General features: G+C 39.8%; 2 pseudogenes; both read right to left on the bottom strand.

Annotated features, from left to right (window-relative positions):
• Positions 1-1,832: 1,832 nt before the first annotated feature.
• On the bottom strand, positions 1,833-6,309 carry LOC117440637 (UDP-glucuronosyltransferase 2A2 pseudogene; annotated as a pseudogene).
• Positions 6,310-6,800: 491 nt separating this feature from the next.
• On the bottom strand, positions 6,801-8,285 carry LOC117465071 (UDP-glucuronosyltransferase 2C1 pseudogene; annotated as a pseudogene).
• Between the last annotated feature and the right edge of the window lie 5,883 nt (positions 8,286-14,168).

Genomic DNA, 14,168 nt, shown 5'->3' with positions numbered 1-14,168 from the left:
TGTTTTTTTATTGTTTTGTAATAAAAGAATGTATTTATTTAAGAAAAAACCCTCAGGGATTTGAACAGTGGTGTCAGTCAGTTTCCACAATACAAGTGCATTTCACAAATACTACTACACTGTGGAACAGAACAGAATATTATATTTTATTCAAAGCAATGCATGGTAACATTTAGAGTATCCTTTTAACTTGAAGCTTATATTGCTTGCCAGACACTCTATGCCTTACACAAATTAAACAACTGCTATATACAAAAAATAGCAACATATCCAGTGTAACACGTGCTAGAAACAGCATGACATCTACAGAGAAATACATCGAGAGGCTTCCTGCCTTATGAAAGCCTTTCTCTAGACGAGACTGTGGTTTGATGGAGTTATTGGCAGATCTCAACCGCCTACAGATGTGTGTGTCTGCCTTAACCGACACATACAGCAGTACTGTAGCTCTGACTTGTATTGTTGTTATTGCCCAAGTGCAAGTTAAGCCAATTAAGCGTGGACATCGGGAGAGACCCTGCATGTTCATCCTGTGGAAGGGGTTTATTCACGACTTCCTGTTTGGCCTTGAGGAAGTTGTTGTATTTATCCGCTCCCCTCCCCACACAGCAGGGCGTCATATTCATCACCAACAAATCAAGGCAGGGACTCTAAGTATTTTCCTAAACTACTTTCTTACATGAGCAATAACCTGCTGAGATGATGGTTAATGTTCTTGTCGAGAGACCTATTACCCGTGTGACTTTCAGAGGTCATTTGGCAAATGTGCTTTTTTGTAATGTAGATTTCACTTTCAAAAGTCTCCAGACGTTCAACATTAAATTATTAAGGGACAGCTTTAGCCAGAATAGGACATTGAGATTTAAACATCTACTAAAGTGGTTCCAGGTCCAAAATACACAAATCACAATCAATGTGCAGCTATCGTTTGGCAAAGACGGCTTACAGCTTTCTCATAAAACCAGTTGTTCCTTTGTTACATAAAGGCAAGGACATCTCCACATCTACACCCCGTAATGGTTAGGTAAAGATTAGCTAGCGTACTGTCCTTTACACTGATAATGACATTGACTTTAAACATGTTGTAACCCATCGGAATGCTTTGTGTAATGCTAAAGTAAACATCTCCTCTTCATTACCAAGTATCAAGTGTTTCTCTTACATCAAGTTAAAGGTGGGGTAGGTAATTTTGGAGAAACCAGCTCGAGTGCGCAAGAATTTGAAAATACACAACCGGAAAAAATCTGCCACTTCCTCACAGAGCCCCTCCTCCAACACACACGAACGCGCACATGACCAATGAGGGCACGAGATAAGTGTGAGCACAGATGGAAGGCTGACAGGCAGGTAGGCCATCCAGTTACTTTAGCCAGGCCGGCTCACATGATTGGTCGTGCTTTTTACAGCGCCACGGCTTCTACAGATGACTTTTTTATGGATTTATTGTCAAAGCACTTAAGATATTCATTGCTATCGGGATGTTAAAGGTGGGGTAGGTACGTTTGAGAAACCGGCTCGAGATACACTTTTTGTTATATTCCATGGAATGCTCTTAACATCCCGATAGCAATGAATATCTGAAGTGCTTTGACAACAAATCCATAAAAAAATGTCATCTGTAGAAGCCGTAATACTGTAAAAAGTACAACCAATCCGTTTAGCTGGCCTGGCTAAACGGACTGGATGGCCTACCTGCCTGTCAGCCTTCCATCGGGGCAGAAACTTATCTCGTGCCCTCATTGGTCATGTGCGCCTTCGTGTGTGTTGGAGGAGGGGCTCTGTGAGGAAGTGGCAGATTTTCTCCGGTTGTGTATTTTCAAATTCTAGCGATCTCGAGCCGGTTTCTCAAATGTACCTACCCCACCTTTAAGATAAAGCTTTTGTTAATGGCAATGATAATGATATTGGAATGAAGGGCATATTAGGAATTGAACTGATTCGTTTATTCATCACAATTGTGTTTTTAGCAATATCAAAAGTCAAATGTAGGGTCTTTAATAGTGTACATGTCACCCCAGCCAAAAGTTAGGAGAAATCCTGTAATAGAAAATAGCCATTCAAAATAACTTATTTTCAATATGTTGTTTACATCCATTTGAAATAAAAAAAAATCATTCTTAACACAGAACATCCGACTAAAATGAAAGAGGTTCCTCATCAACACTGGAATGAATGTAACCCAATGTGGTATGAAGCAAGACATAGCTATCAAAACAAATGTTGTGCAGGTAACAACATATTGAGCATAAGGAAAATCTTAAGTGTAATGTTGCAGAATGGTGTAATGATTTAATACGAAAAGCCTGGTGGTGCTTAGAGACAGCAAGCCAGAGCATTGTGAGTTAATTAGAAAAGATAAACTCATGAACAGTATCCACATAGTTTGAAAACATTTCTCCTAAAAGGTTAAAGTTTTTTTTCAAAATAATGAAATGCTTAATGTTATGACATGTTTGTTTTTTCAAAAGCACAGAGTTTCTAAACAATAATGGGAGCATTTTGGTGAAATCTAAAAATAAACAGCCCTCAACATTCAGCACGGGTTCTTCTTTGCTGATACAGTAAAGTTGTATAACTGGTTTATAAATGTGTGTTGGCTGTTCTTTTCTTGAATTAGAACAAATTGGAAATGTTATTCTTTTGTTATGGTTTTATAACAGTACAAATGGCTTGGAAAACATTATTTGATTTGTTCAGATGTCATTATGTTTGCTACCTTCATTTTTTTTCAAAAAGAGCATCACATTTACAGAGTGGTATAAAAACAAGGGCGGTCTGTACGTCTCTATTTTCATGTCTTTCCTGTGAATGTTCAGTCCCGTTTCACTTTAGATCTACACATTTTAGTGCACAAACACCTGATGACAAAGAAAAAAGTGAACAGCACGAGCAGCACAGCTCCAGCCAGGAACAAACCCACATCTACAGAGTGGTAGGAATACCAGGGCAGTCTGTAGGACTCAGTTCTCAGGTGAGCTGCACCTTTGTGTCTCATGACAAACTCTATCCAGAAGAGGGCGGTGTCCAGCGGCTTCATCGGCTGATCTCTGTGCAGCCTGGAGAGTCTCTGCATGTTCAACCTGTAGGAGGGCTCATTCAGGACGTCCTGGATGGCATCCTGAAATGTTTTGCTGTCCAATTCGGAAATGTCCATAACCTTTGCAACGCCTTTCGCTCTCAGTCTGGAGAGGTTGTCGGCTTGATCAAACACAATTGGAATGCCTACAATAGGAACTCCATGATATATGGCCTCATATATGCCATTGGTTCCTCCATGACTGACAAATAGTTTCATATTTGGATGTCCTAAAAGGTCATTCTGAGGCATCCAGTCTACGAGCAGAGTGTTGTTGCCCAGAGTCGCTGGTCTCTCACCTTTATATCTCCAGATGACTTTCTGGGGTAATTTAGCAAACGCTGCAGCGATCTCATCAGCGAGGTCGTGGGGAAGCTCTCCAATCAAAGTCCCCAGAGACATGATGATGACCCCATGCTCTCCAGAACTCTGCACAAACTCCTCCAGGTGCTCAGGGAGAGGTGTTGCTGGTTTGCACTGGAACCCTCCCATATAGACAACATTAGGCATGGTGGGACGAGGGAACTCAAACACAAAGTCCACTCTCATCAGCCAAATGTCTGCAGCTTGAAATAGAGAGAAGTAATCCACATCGGGGCCAAAGTAGCGGCTTGCCAATGCAGAATAATGCGGCCCAACTATCTGTTTGTACAAATGCATCCTCATGGTGTAAAAGACAATGTTTTTGACCCTCTCAAAGAAAGTCATTTTATCTGATAATTCTGACGGTGGAAGGGGAACGTATGAAAGCGGGGAGGGTGCGATTGCAAAATGGGCTTCACCATGAACAGTCCATCGAGCATTAAAGACTAGCGGTAATCTGAGATAGTGAGCCAGCATTACTCCTCCTCCGTTTGCAGGGTCAGTCAAAACCACATCGTACTTGGCGTCTTGAATGGAATTCATTAAGTCTTTATTTTCAAATAGGTGAATGACCATTTCACAGATCTTCTTGTGTAGTTCAAAGAACTTGTCTTTTAACTCCATGTCTAAGGCAAAATGTGTCCATGCAGATCCCTTGCTTCGTCTAATTCTAATGACTTCAGAGACAAATCGGCGAAAAAATTCTTCATCCGCACCACCGTCCATATCCACCGTGACAGCATTGTAATGTGGAGACGTATCGCTGATGTACCAGCTGTCTGCAGGCCGGATGACAGTCACAGTGTGTCCTCTTGAGTGCAGCTCCTCAACAAGGACCCTCATGTTCACCCAGTGGCTGCCGTCATGCGGAAACACCAGGACTTTCCCACAATGGGCAGCAGGAATAATGACAGCCACAAGAGAGATGACGGAAGCCAATGACAAAAACATCTTCAAATCTTCTCAAACAGTGCACTCTGAAAGTAGTACAGAAAGAAAAGTGGTTACTCAAGTTGTCCAGGAAATGTGTGCACAAAGACAGATGATATACAAGGATGCTCACAATAGAGAGCTACAATGAAGTTCCTTTCAATGGTCTTTCTTTTGTGTGGGAACAATTCCTTATGACAGCCCGCATGTGGATGTGGCACATGGAGCCTCTCAGGAAATTAGAGTGCTGTACGCTGCCAAGAGCCTCACGTGCGTCTCCCTGAGCGGAACTGTGAACAGTCTGCTTAAAGGAATGGATATGAATCGGCGTGTATCTAATACACCATATCATCTCTGTGCAACACATCTCATGCACCTATTTTCCTTATGATCAAATGTCTATTCTTTTAACAATAGACTTGATTCAATAACATTAGCTAGAAAAACAATATTTCCCTTTCAGTACGGAACAACTGCTACAACCCTCTATGTACAAAGGTCACTTACTCTGCTCGCATACACCGCTAACAATCTTTAAAGGTGAAGATCCTTTCAGGCACTCATGTAAACAAAGTCTCCTGACAGATACGATCCAAACACACAGTTTGAGGACAAACCAGTGTGGCTATAAAACACTTCCTGCTTCATTCTGTCCCGCCCACATGATAGTTGCTGCACAGACTCTTGTCCCTCACCGGGGAACTTAGTCATCATGGTGCAATAATCCAGAGCTGTGGTGCAGTCAACAGGAACATGTTACCGTGTTATTCATATTCATTCATGGTGTCTTCATGCATGTACCTTTAACACAGGCAGTGCCTCATATTCGTTTAAGATGCAGTGGGATCTTAAATTTAACAACTCAGGATATCAATAAGATAAAAAAAAATAAAAAAATAATCTGTTTATTCATGCTGAAATATGTGTGCACCTCAATAACATTTGATTTTATATTTGCAGCCATACAGTATAATTTAAATGTTGTGCAAATACATGTATACAGACACCTCACGATGCAGTGACTGCAGTTCAATGCTAATAATTAGATGTGAAATGAGGAACTGTATCATCATAAACATACTGAATGCATTATACAGTATATCAAACTACTTTGGCACATTTCATTATATACATCATCTGATTTGTATAATCCTCAAATGTAAGGACATGAACGAGTAATCATTTTGAAGTTTATCTCTCAAAAGCCATGCAAAAAACTTAACGTGTTTACCTTTCATCTGTTTTGAGCAAGAAGCGAAAGACAAAAGAAAACTTACAATTAAACCTTTCGGGCTTTGCTCAACTGCTGCTTCATATGGTTGAGGCAGGACTGTGCATGCCTGTATTCAAACTTGTCAGACTGAGAAACACTTCCTGATTTTCTTTGCCTCACCCATAACAACAGTTCTGTTAAACCAAACAACATTAAGTCTCTTAAAGGGATATTCGCTCAAACTACAAGAAATTGTTACCAAGCTCTTAAACTAATGAACATGAATAGAGCTCACGCTGAATACTCAGTTTAGGTTAAAACACAAAACACTTTGACCTAACATGACTTCATCTTGAGTAATAAAAGCCATAGTATCCACATAGATCTGTGCACAGGCTTCAGGTAGAGACTCCACCTCTTGGCAAACATGATAACTCAAGGAAGTTAAACATATATAATGAAAAACAGGCAGGACAAAGTGTAGTACTTGCCCTTCAAAAAGGCACAGAGGCCATTACTGTGAGAGCGATTTGTGCTTTCAATACATAACCAGTTTGAAGATAAACAAACATGTTCTTCACAGCTCACCATTGTCCCATCATTGCTATTCTAATGTTACACAAAAGGTACTTACCCCGAAACAAAGGCAATGGCGTAGCATGGCAGGAGCACATTAGAAAAACTGTTGTCACATGACACAAAGCAGAAACACCTGAAGCTGATTGAAATGTCCTTCATGTGCATCAGTAGTGTCAAAATATAGATGCTCCGCCTGGTGGTTGGAGGTTTAATAAGGTCCCACAACACGAGGAAATGAATGACTCTAAATACATATGTTATTTTCTCCAGGATAAATCAGACCTGATCAATCAAATCCTGTGAATCTCTTTTCCTGACATGTTCATGTTTATAGAGCTACATATAGTTACTCCTGCAAAATGCCCTTTGACAAAGGTTAGATCATAAATACCCGGACTTTGATCAGTGAAACGTATCTCATTTGACATTCATTTCAAGTATTTTATTCATAGTGTTCTGAACAAGTTCTCAACTTCTATCATGAAATATGATCAAACTAATTAAAATAACACAACATAATGTCAAAGGTTCCACAAATGGGTTGACAAACAAATCTTATCCGTCTATAATACTAATCCCAAAATCAATTTTCGATACAGTATTCTTAATCAATGTGGGCAGTGTGTATCCCTTGAATGCTTACTCCCGTTTCACTTTAGATGTACACATTTTAGTGCACAAACACCTGATGGAAAACACAAAAGTGAACAGCACGAGCAGCACAGCTCCAGCCAGGAACAAACCCACATCTACAGAGTGGTAGGAATACCAGGGCAGTCTGTAGGACTCTGTTCTCAGGTGAGCTGCACCTTTGTGTCTCATGACAAACTCTATCCAGAAGAGGGCGGTGTCCAGCGGCTTCATCGGCTGATCTCTGTGCAGCCTGGAGAGTCTCTGCATGTTCAACCTGTAGGAGGGCTCATTCAGGACGTCCTGGATACCTTGATAGAAGATGTCTCCAGTCATGCTACAAATATCAACAATCTTCCCGGCTCCTCTTACTTCTATTCTATGAAGATTATCAGGCTGATCAAAAATCAATGGAAGTCCTACGATAGGAACTCCGTAATACAAAGCCTCTTGGACTCCATTGGTTCCTCCGTGAGCCACGAATAGTTTGGTCTTGGGATGTCCTAAAAGGTCATTCTGAGGCATCCAGTCTACTAGCAGAGTGTTGTTGCCCAGAGTCGCTGGTCTCTCACCTATATATCTCCAGATGACTTTCTGGGGTAATTTCGCAAACGCTGCAGCGATCTCATCAGCGAGGTCGTGGGGAAGCTCTCCAATCAAAGTCCCCAGAGACATGATGATGACCCCATGCTCTCCAGAACTCTGCACAAACTCCTCCAGGTGCTCAGGGAGAGGTTTTGCTGGTTTGCACTGGAACCCTCCCATATAGACAACATTAGGCATGGTGGGACGAGGGAACTCAAACACAAAGTCCACTCTCATCAGCCAAATGTCTGCAGCTTGAAATAGAGATAAAAAGTCTGCGTCTGGACCTAAATATTTATCAATCAGGTCAACATAATATGGTAGAACATAGTATGCAATTTGATATTCTGTGAAACCAAAAACGATTACGTTAAGAACTCTTTCAAGAAAGTTCATTTTATCTGAAAGCACAGTCCCTGTCAATGGAACATAAGAGAGAGGAGTGGGTGCGATTGAAAAGTGGCCTTCACCTTGACTTGTCCATCTGACATTGAAAACGAGAGGCAGCTTAAGGTAGTGGGCCAGCAGGACCCCCCCTGGTATAGCAGGGTCAGTAAGGACAAGGTCATATTTGGCATCCTTCAGCGACTGTATCAGATCTTTGTTTTCAAAAAGCTGCTCAAGCATTGTGGCCGTGTTCACATGCAGCGCTGAGCCCATTTGTGCTTGTTCCATTTCCAGTTTGAAACGTGTCCAGGAAGACTTCCCTGCTCTCTGGATTTCCAGCAACTGGACCACGAAGGTTTTTCCAAAGACTTCACCAAATCCAGAATCTGATTCGAGTGTAATTGAAGTATACAATGGGGAGGTTTCCTTGATGTACCAGCTGTCTCTTGATCTCACAACCGTTACTTGGTGGCCCCTTGCATGGAGTTCCTCAATGATGACTTTCATGTTCACCCAGTGGCTCCCGTCCAATGGGAAGACAAGAACTTTACCTCCGTAAATCACAGCTGGGCAGAGCAACAAGAGAGTGATCCAGAGCTGGTTCATTTTTGGTCTAAAGTTGGGAGGAACCATAATATAATTGTATATGCATCATTTCATAGTGTTTTTATTAACATTGTATCTACCTTCTACCTTTAAAAGTTGTAATTGTTCACATTATATTGCATTAAAGGTTTTTACTGTAGAATACTCTGTCACCTGCTGCAGATACTTTGATGATAGAAAATCAAATGCAGGATTAAAAAGAAAAATAAAGAAAGTGTTTACATTTTAATTTTAATCTAATTGATGCGTTGATGTATTATGCATTATATCCTTTTTCACATTTATATACATTACGATCTAAATAGTGAGTCCTGTACAACAAAGAGAAACTACACTGCAGAGACAACCAGAACATGTTCATTGCATGCCAGTTAATATATGACTTTTGTAAAATCCCTGTATAGTTAAAATGGGAAGCTATCAGTCATGTATTATAAAATACAATGCTAAACACATGGACATGTTACCTTTTTTGTGTCCAATGTATACTTTGCAATATTATCCCTTGCCGGAGAGAAGAGTATGTGCTTCTTCTTCCAGGTTCCAAGCAAAGTAGGACTTTGGTACTGCAATGTCATGTCGTAAGCCACACAGGTGATAAGAAAGTGTAGTAAAGGTTCCTCATGGTGTTTAGCTGAATGAAATAGCAGTTACTCAAGTACATGACTGGAAGACAAAATAACATTAAAACAGGATCATTATAATGCTGTGTTTCCACTGTTGAGTTAAATAAAAGGTTGAGATTGTAAAAACATTAACATGGTTTGTCTTATTACAGTGGATAACAGAATAAATCTACAGCCACATGTTTTAATAATGGATTTGTTATGTGGCTTAAAATGCTCGGGTGAGTCTTGTCTTGTTCTTTGAAAAATCTCACATTTTAAAATAGCTCATCTCTCTGTGAAAGCAGCAAATGGTGGAATTTCACCCCCTGCTGGCTGGTAAAGGTATCAACACATCCTCATTTATATCATTTCCTTATCACATTTATATCAAAAACCCTTTCAGCAGGTCAAGTGAGATGGATGGAACATGAAAATGTTCCTGCATTATATTAGACTTAGAATAAACAAAAACTACAAAACAATATCAACAAGTTGTACAACTAATATAGATGAATAGAACTCATTCAGCATTTTTAAGTTTAAAACAGTGACAACACGTTGACCTTAGATCACACGTCCCGTGGTGGATTTAATTTCGGCCCGCAGGATAATTTCTAATTACTATTCGATCTGGCCCGCCGGTATATTGCACGCACACCTTCACTCAATCCTGAGGGTTTCCTCAGCTCAGAGCCTGAGCCCAAACATTGATGAACTTGCACCCAAGATGAGATGCCAAGTATCTGAAGTAGCATCACAGAGCAGCACACTGAGTTCAATGGATGCTTCCTTCTGCACTTTTTCTCTCACGACAACAGGGCATGTTTGGTTTTCTCTTTGAGGGAAATTGTTTTTTTGAAGCTGTTGTCGGCCTGTGGAAAAATGTAATCGTAAGAAATGACTCTGGAAAAGCTGCAGATAGAGCCATAAGAAATGAATGCAACTGATTATTTAATGTTGTTTTTATAGACAATAATTTAAGCTTTGTTAGTTCCATGTTTAATATGTGCAATAAGTTAATTTCAATACGTTTTGCAATAAACATTGAACCAGTCCGGCCGTCGACTAGTACCCATTTTATAATTTTGGCCCACAATGTATTTTAGTTTGACACCCCTGCCTTAGATGATGTTGAGCTTTGGATCTATAATAAAAGCCAGGCACTGATAATGCCTTTTTAATCGTAGCATTTGCATAGACCTGTGCACATCCTTCAGTTGGAGACTGCACCTTTTAAGGAAACAAGAAAAGTAGAAATGTCCAACATACTACACTTAAAAATCAACCTGATCTCACCAGAATGCGTGACTCCACCACGACTCCTTAACACCGCATTGCGTGGTGGACTCACGAACTTTGTTACATTTACGTGTCTGCACCACGCAAACAACCCCAATGTTTTTAAATCTACTTTATAGCTTGTAGTAACTCACGGGAGGCTTCTTTTATTTTATTTGTATTCATAACAATACAAATACACATTGAACCAGTCCGGCTGTCGACTAGTACCCATTTTATAATTTTGGCCCACAATGTATTTTAGTTTGACACCCCTGCCTTAGATGATGTTGAGCTTTGGATCTATAATAAAAGCCAGGCACTGATAACGCCTTTTTAATCGTAGCATTTGCATAGACCTGTGCACCAGGGTTTCCGCTAGGATTTTTTCTCGCCGGTCAAATGTCCGGGCAGAATTTATTTTACCGGACAAATTTGAAACTTACCGGTCATATTTCAAAAATAATAATAAGAGTTGTGTAGCAGAGTTTCCGTTAGCAGGTAATTACCGGACTATGAGCAGATATGCTTCAGTTTAAAACTCAGTTCACGGGGCTCATTTTTATATTGCTTCAGTTTATAATCGTAACAGATCGAAAAATTCAGATTAATTTTTCAATAAATGATTCCACAAACAACAAACAACATAATTATTACATTCAAACAAACTACTTGTAGTAGATAACGTACATTATTCAAAAGTTTACATTACATTTGAATAATAACACGGGAGAAATTGGATCCTCTCTTTTCCTCTGTCCCTCCCTCTCTCTCCTGACAGCCCGTCAGTTTCTCATGCAGCTCCTGCAGCTCGCTAAACAGAGGGCGGGGCTTCAGGTGATCATGCAGAGCTGCGTGTCTCGGTCAGACTCAGCAGCTGATCTGATCTCTCTCTTGCGTCCGGTTATACTTCACTCTCGTTTATGTCCATATCGATCAGATCCAGCTCTCCTGATCGGCCTTTATAGAGAGCACCGATCAAACTATTAAGAGTGAATATCGGCCGATAATGACCGGTGGCCGATCGATCGGAGCCTCCCTAATTATTACCAGACATTTTGACCGGCAGGTTTTGAATTTACCGGTTTTTAATACATTTTACCAGCTAAAAACCGGTAATTACCGGCTAACGGAAACCCTGCTGTGCACATCCTTCAGTTGGAGACTGCACCTTTTAAGGAAACAAGAAAAGTAGAAATGTCCAACATACTACACTTAAAAATCAACCTGATCTCACCAGAATGCGTGACTCCACCACGACTCCTTAACACCGCATTGCGTGGTGGACTCACGAACTTTGTTACATCTACGTGTCTGCACCACGCAAACAACCCCAATGTTTTTAAATCTACTTTATATTTTGTAGTAACTCACGGGAGGCTTCTTTTATTTTATTTGTATTCATAATAATTTTTATTTTTCGTCAGAATGTATTATGGTGCATTAGTTACGGATTTTTGTTCTCAAAAAACAGTGCATTGTGTGTAATACAACTGTGATTTGTATTACATTAGTTTGTTCTTAAGGAAGGCCATAGCTTCAGCTGTGTCAAATAGATTGTTCCCTTTAGTTAACGTTTTTTAAAAGAACATTATATTCCGATTTGATCATGTCCCCTTTATTGTATTACGGAGAGCAATGTAAGCGTCCATTCCCATTGGATAACGGAGGATTTTACACCCGGAAGTAAGTATTCTCTTTACTGTCGATTGATTTTACAGTGATATCTGCACTACTCATCAACTAAAAAACACCAGATTATCCTTGTTGATTACACAACATTGATTGGTTTAAGTTGTGTGCAATGCTTTTGTAATTTTCCCCTTTGATTCGGAGAAACAAATATTTGTTCAGTTTAGGATGGCCGAAGACACTACACTACCCAGAATCCTCAGCTATTGTTCCGTGTTGCCTCAAGCTCTGTGATTGGTTGACCTCCAACTGCATTCCATCTAAAAAAAACGTTTCGTAAAAGATAAATCATACTTTATTCAGCAGTGCTTGCTTTACTCTTTGAAAGTCATCACATGAATGCATTGTAAATATTACACATCTGTCGTAGTTCTTTATTTATCTACAGAGATCTGGCCTCAAAATAGACCGGAAACTATTCTTGTACCGTTCTGTTTTAATTTCACAACAAAGTTAGTAGTAATAATTTGTTTTGATATTATTATTTTTTATTAACTACTAGACCGCTGGGTCATGTTAAGACCATCTTTTCTGTGTTGCTGTGGGGTTTTTCCATCGCTTTTGTGTTACATATATCAAAACAATAACAGAATATATCCGTCGTAAACTAAACCAGAAACAGCAGTATATTTTATTTTGTTAACACTGTAAACTTGACAGCTTTTTAACCCATACCTCCTACTGGTTAAAGCACGTTATTACACGTTTAGAGTAATATTGAAATCTTGAAAAGGGATGTCCAAAATAGCAATTATATACTGTTTTTAATTAACTATTTGTATAGAATAACGAGTAATGTATATACTTTATAGGGATCTGCAGATAAATATTTAGTTTTCTCAAGCACCAACAATCATTACATTACATTACATTGCATTTAGCTGACGCTTTTATCCAAAGCGACTTACAATAAGTGTGTTCGACCAACAAAATACAATCTTGAAGAAAACAGAATCATATAAGTACATCAGGTTTCATAGAGCCAAAACATTTCAAGTGCTACTCAACTGGCTTTAGATAAGCCAGTCCTCCAATCAAATATCTCTCCTGATTGTTGGCACTTGACAATCACCTTCCCTGAATTTTACTCAGGTGTAACTAAAGTCTGCTTTAAGGGTTGTTTATATTTCACATCATTAATCAGAATCTGTAAAGTAACTAAAATAAATGTAGTGGAGTAAAAATACCAGGTTAACCTTAAAGAAAGCCCTCAGGATTATAAAAGACCCCCATCACCCCAGCCACAAACTGTTCTGTCTGCTGCCGTCTGGCACAACAGCCGCATTCTAGGAGAGGATGTGGCTGTTGTGGAGACAAGTACCTGGGAGTGCACTTATGGGCTGAACTGGAGGATCAACACTGACGCTGTGTACAAGAAGGGGATGAGCAGACTCTATTTTCTGAGGAAGCTGAGATCCTTCCATGTGTGCAGCAAGATGCTGGAGATCTTCCATCTGTTGTGGCCAGTGCACTCTTCTTTGCTGCGGTCTGCTGGGGGGCAACATAAGAGCCGGTGACACCAGCAGGATCAATAAACTGATCTGGAAAGCTGGGTCTGTCATCGGCATCAAGCTGGACTCCTTTGAAGCTGTGGTGGAGAGGAGGACACTGAACAGGCTGTTGTCCATGATGGATAACCCCACCCATCCTCTCCACCTGCAGCTGGACAGTCAACGGAGCTCCTTCTCCAACAGACTGCTGCAGCTCCGCTGTCACAAGGATCGATACAGGAACACATTCCTGCCCACTGCAATAACTCTGTACAATAAATCACCTCTGGCTGGAAGAGAACTCTGCTCCATAGTTTCTCTAATACAACCTCGCTGTACATTTTACACATATATAATCGGTTCAATATTTGATATTCCATATTCCATTGTCATATATTTTTGAAAATGTATATTTGCATATATAATATCTACATGTATATTTTCTATTTCAACACGAATATTTTCTAATTTCTTTTCTTTTCTTTCTATTCTTGTTTATTTGTAGTTTTGTTTTATTGTAAAATGCCTTGTCTTTTATGCTGATGCAACAAAAACAATTTCCCAAATTGGGATCAATAAAGTACCATCTTATCTTATCTTATCTTATCTTACATCCGGACTAAAACCACAAGACTCAGGGACAGTTTCATCCCACAGGCCATAAGACTATTAAACACCTGAACTTTGAAATAACATCCATAACATTAATCTGGCTGCTACTTAGAAATGAT

The sequence above is a fragment of the Pseudochaenichthys georgianus genome, chromosome 3 (genome assembly GCF_902827115.2).
Source record: "Pseudochaenichthys georgianus chromosome 3, fPseGeo1.2, whole genome shotgun sequence".
Lineage (NCBI taxonomy): Eukaryota > Metazoa > Chordata > Actinopteri > Perciformes > Channichthyidae > Pseudochaenichthys > Pseudochaenichthys georgianus.
Note: the sequence above shows the minus strand (reverse complement) of the source record. Positions and strands in the feature narration are given on the sequence as shown.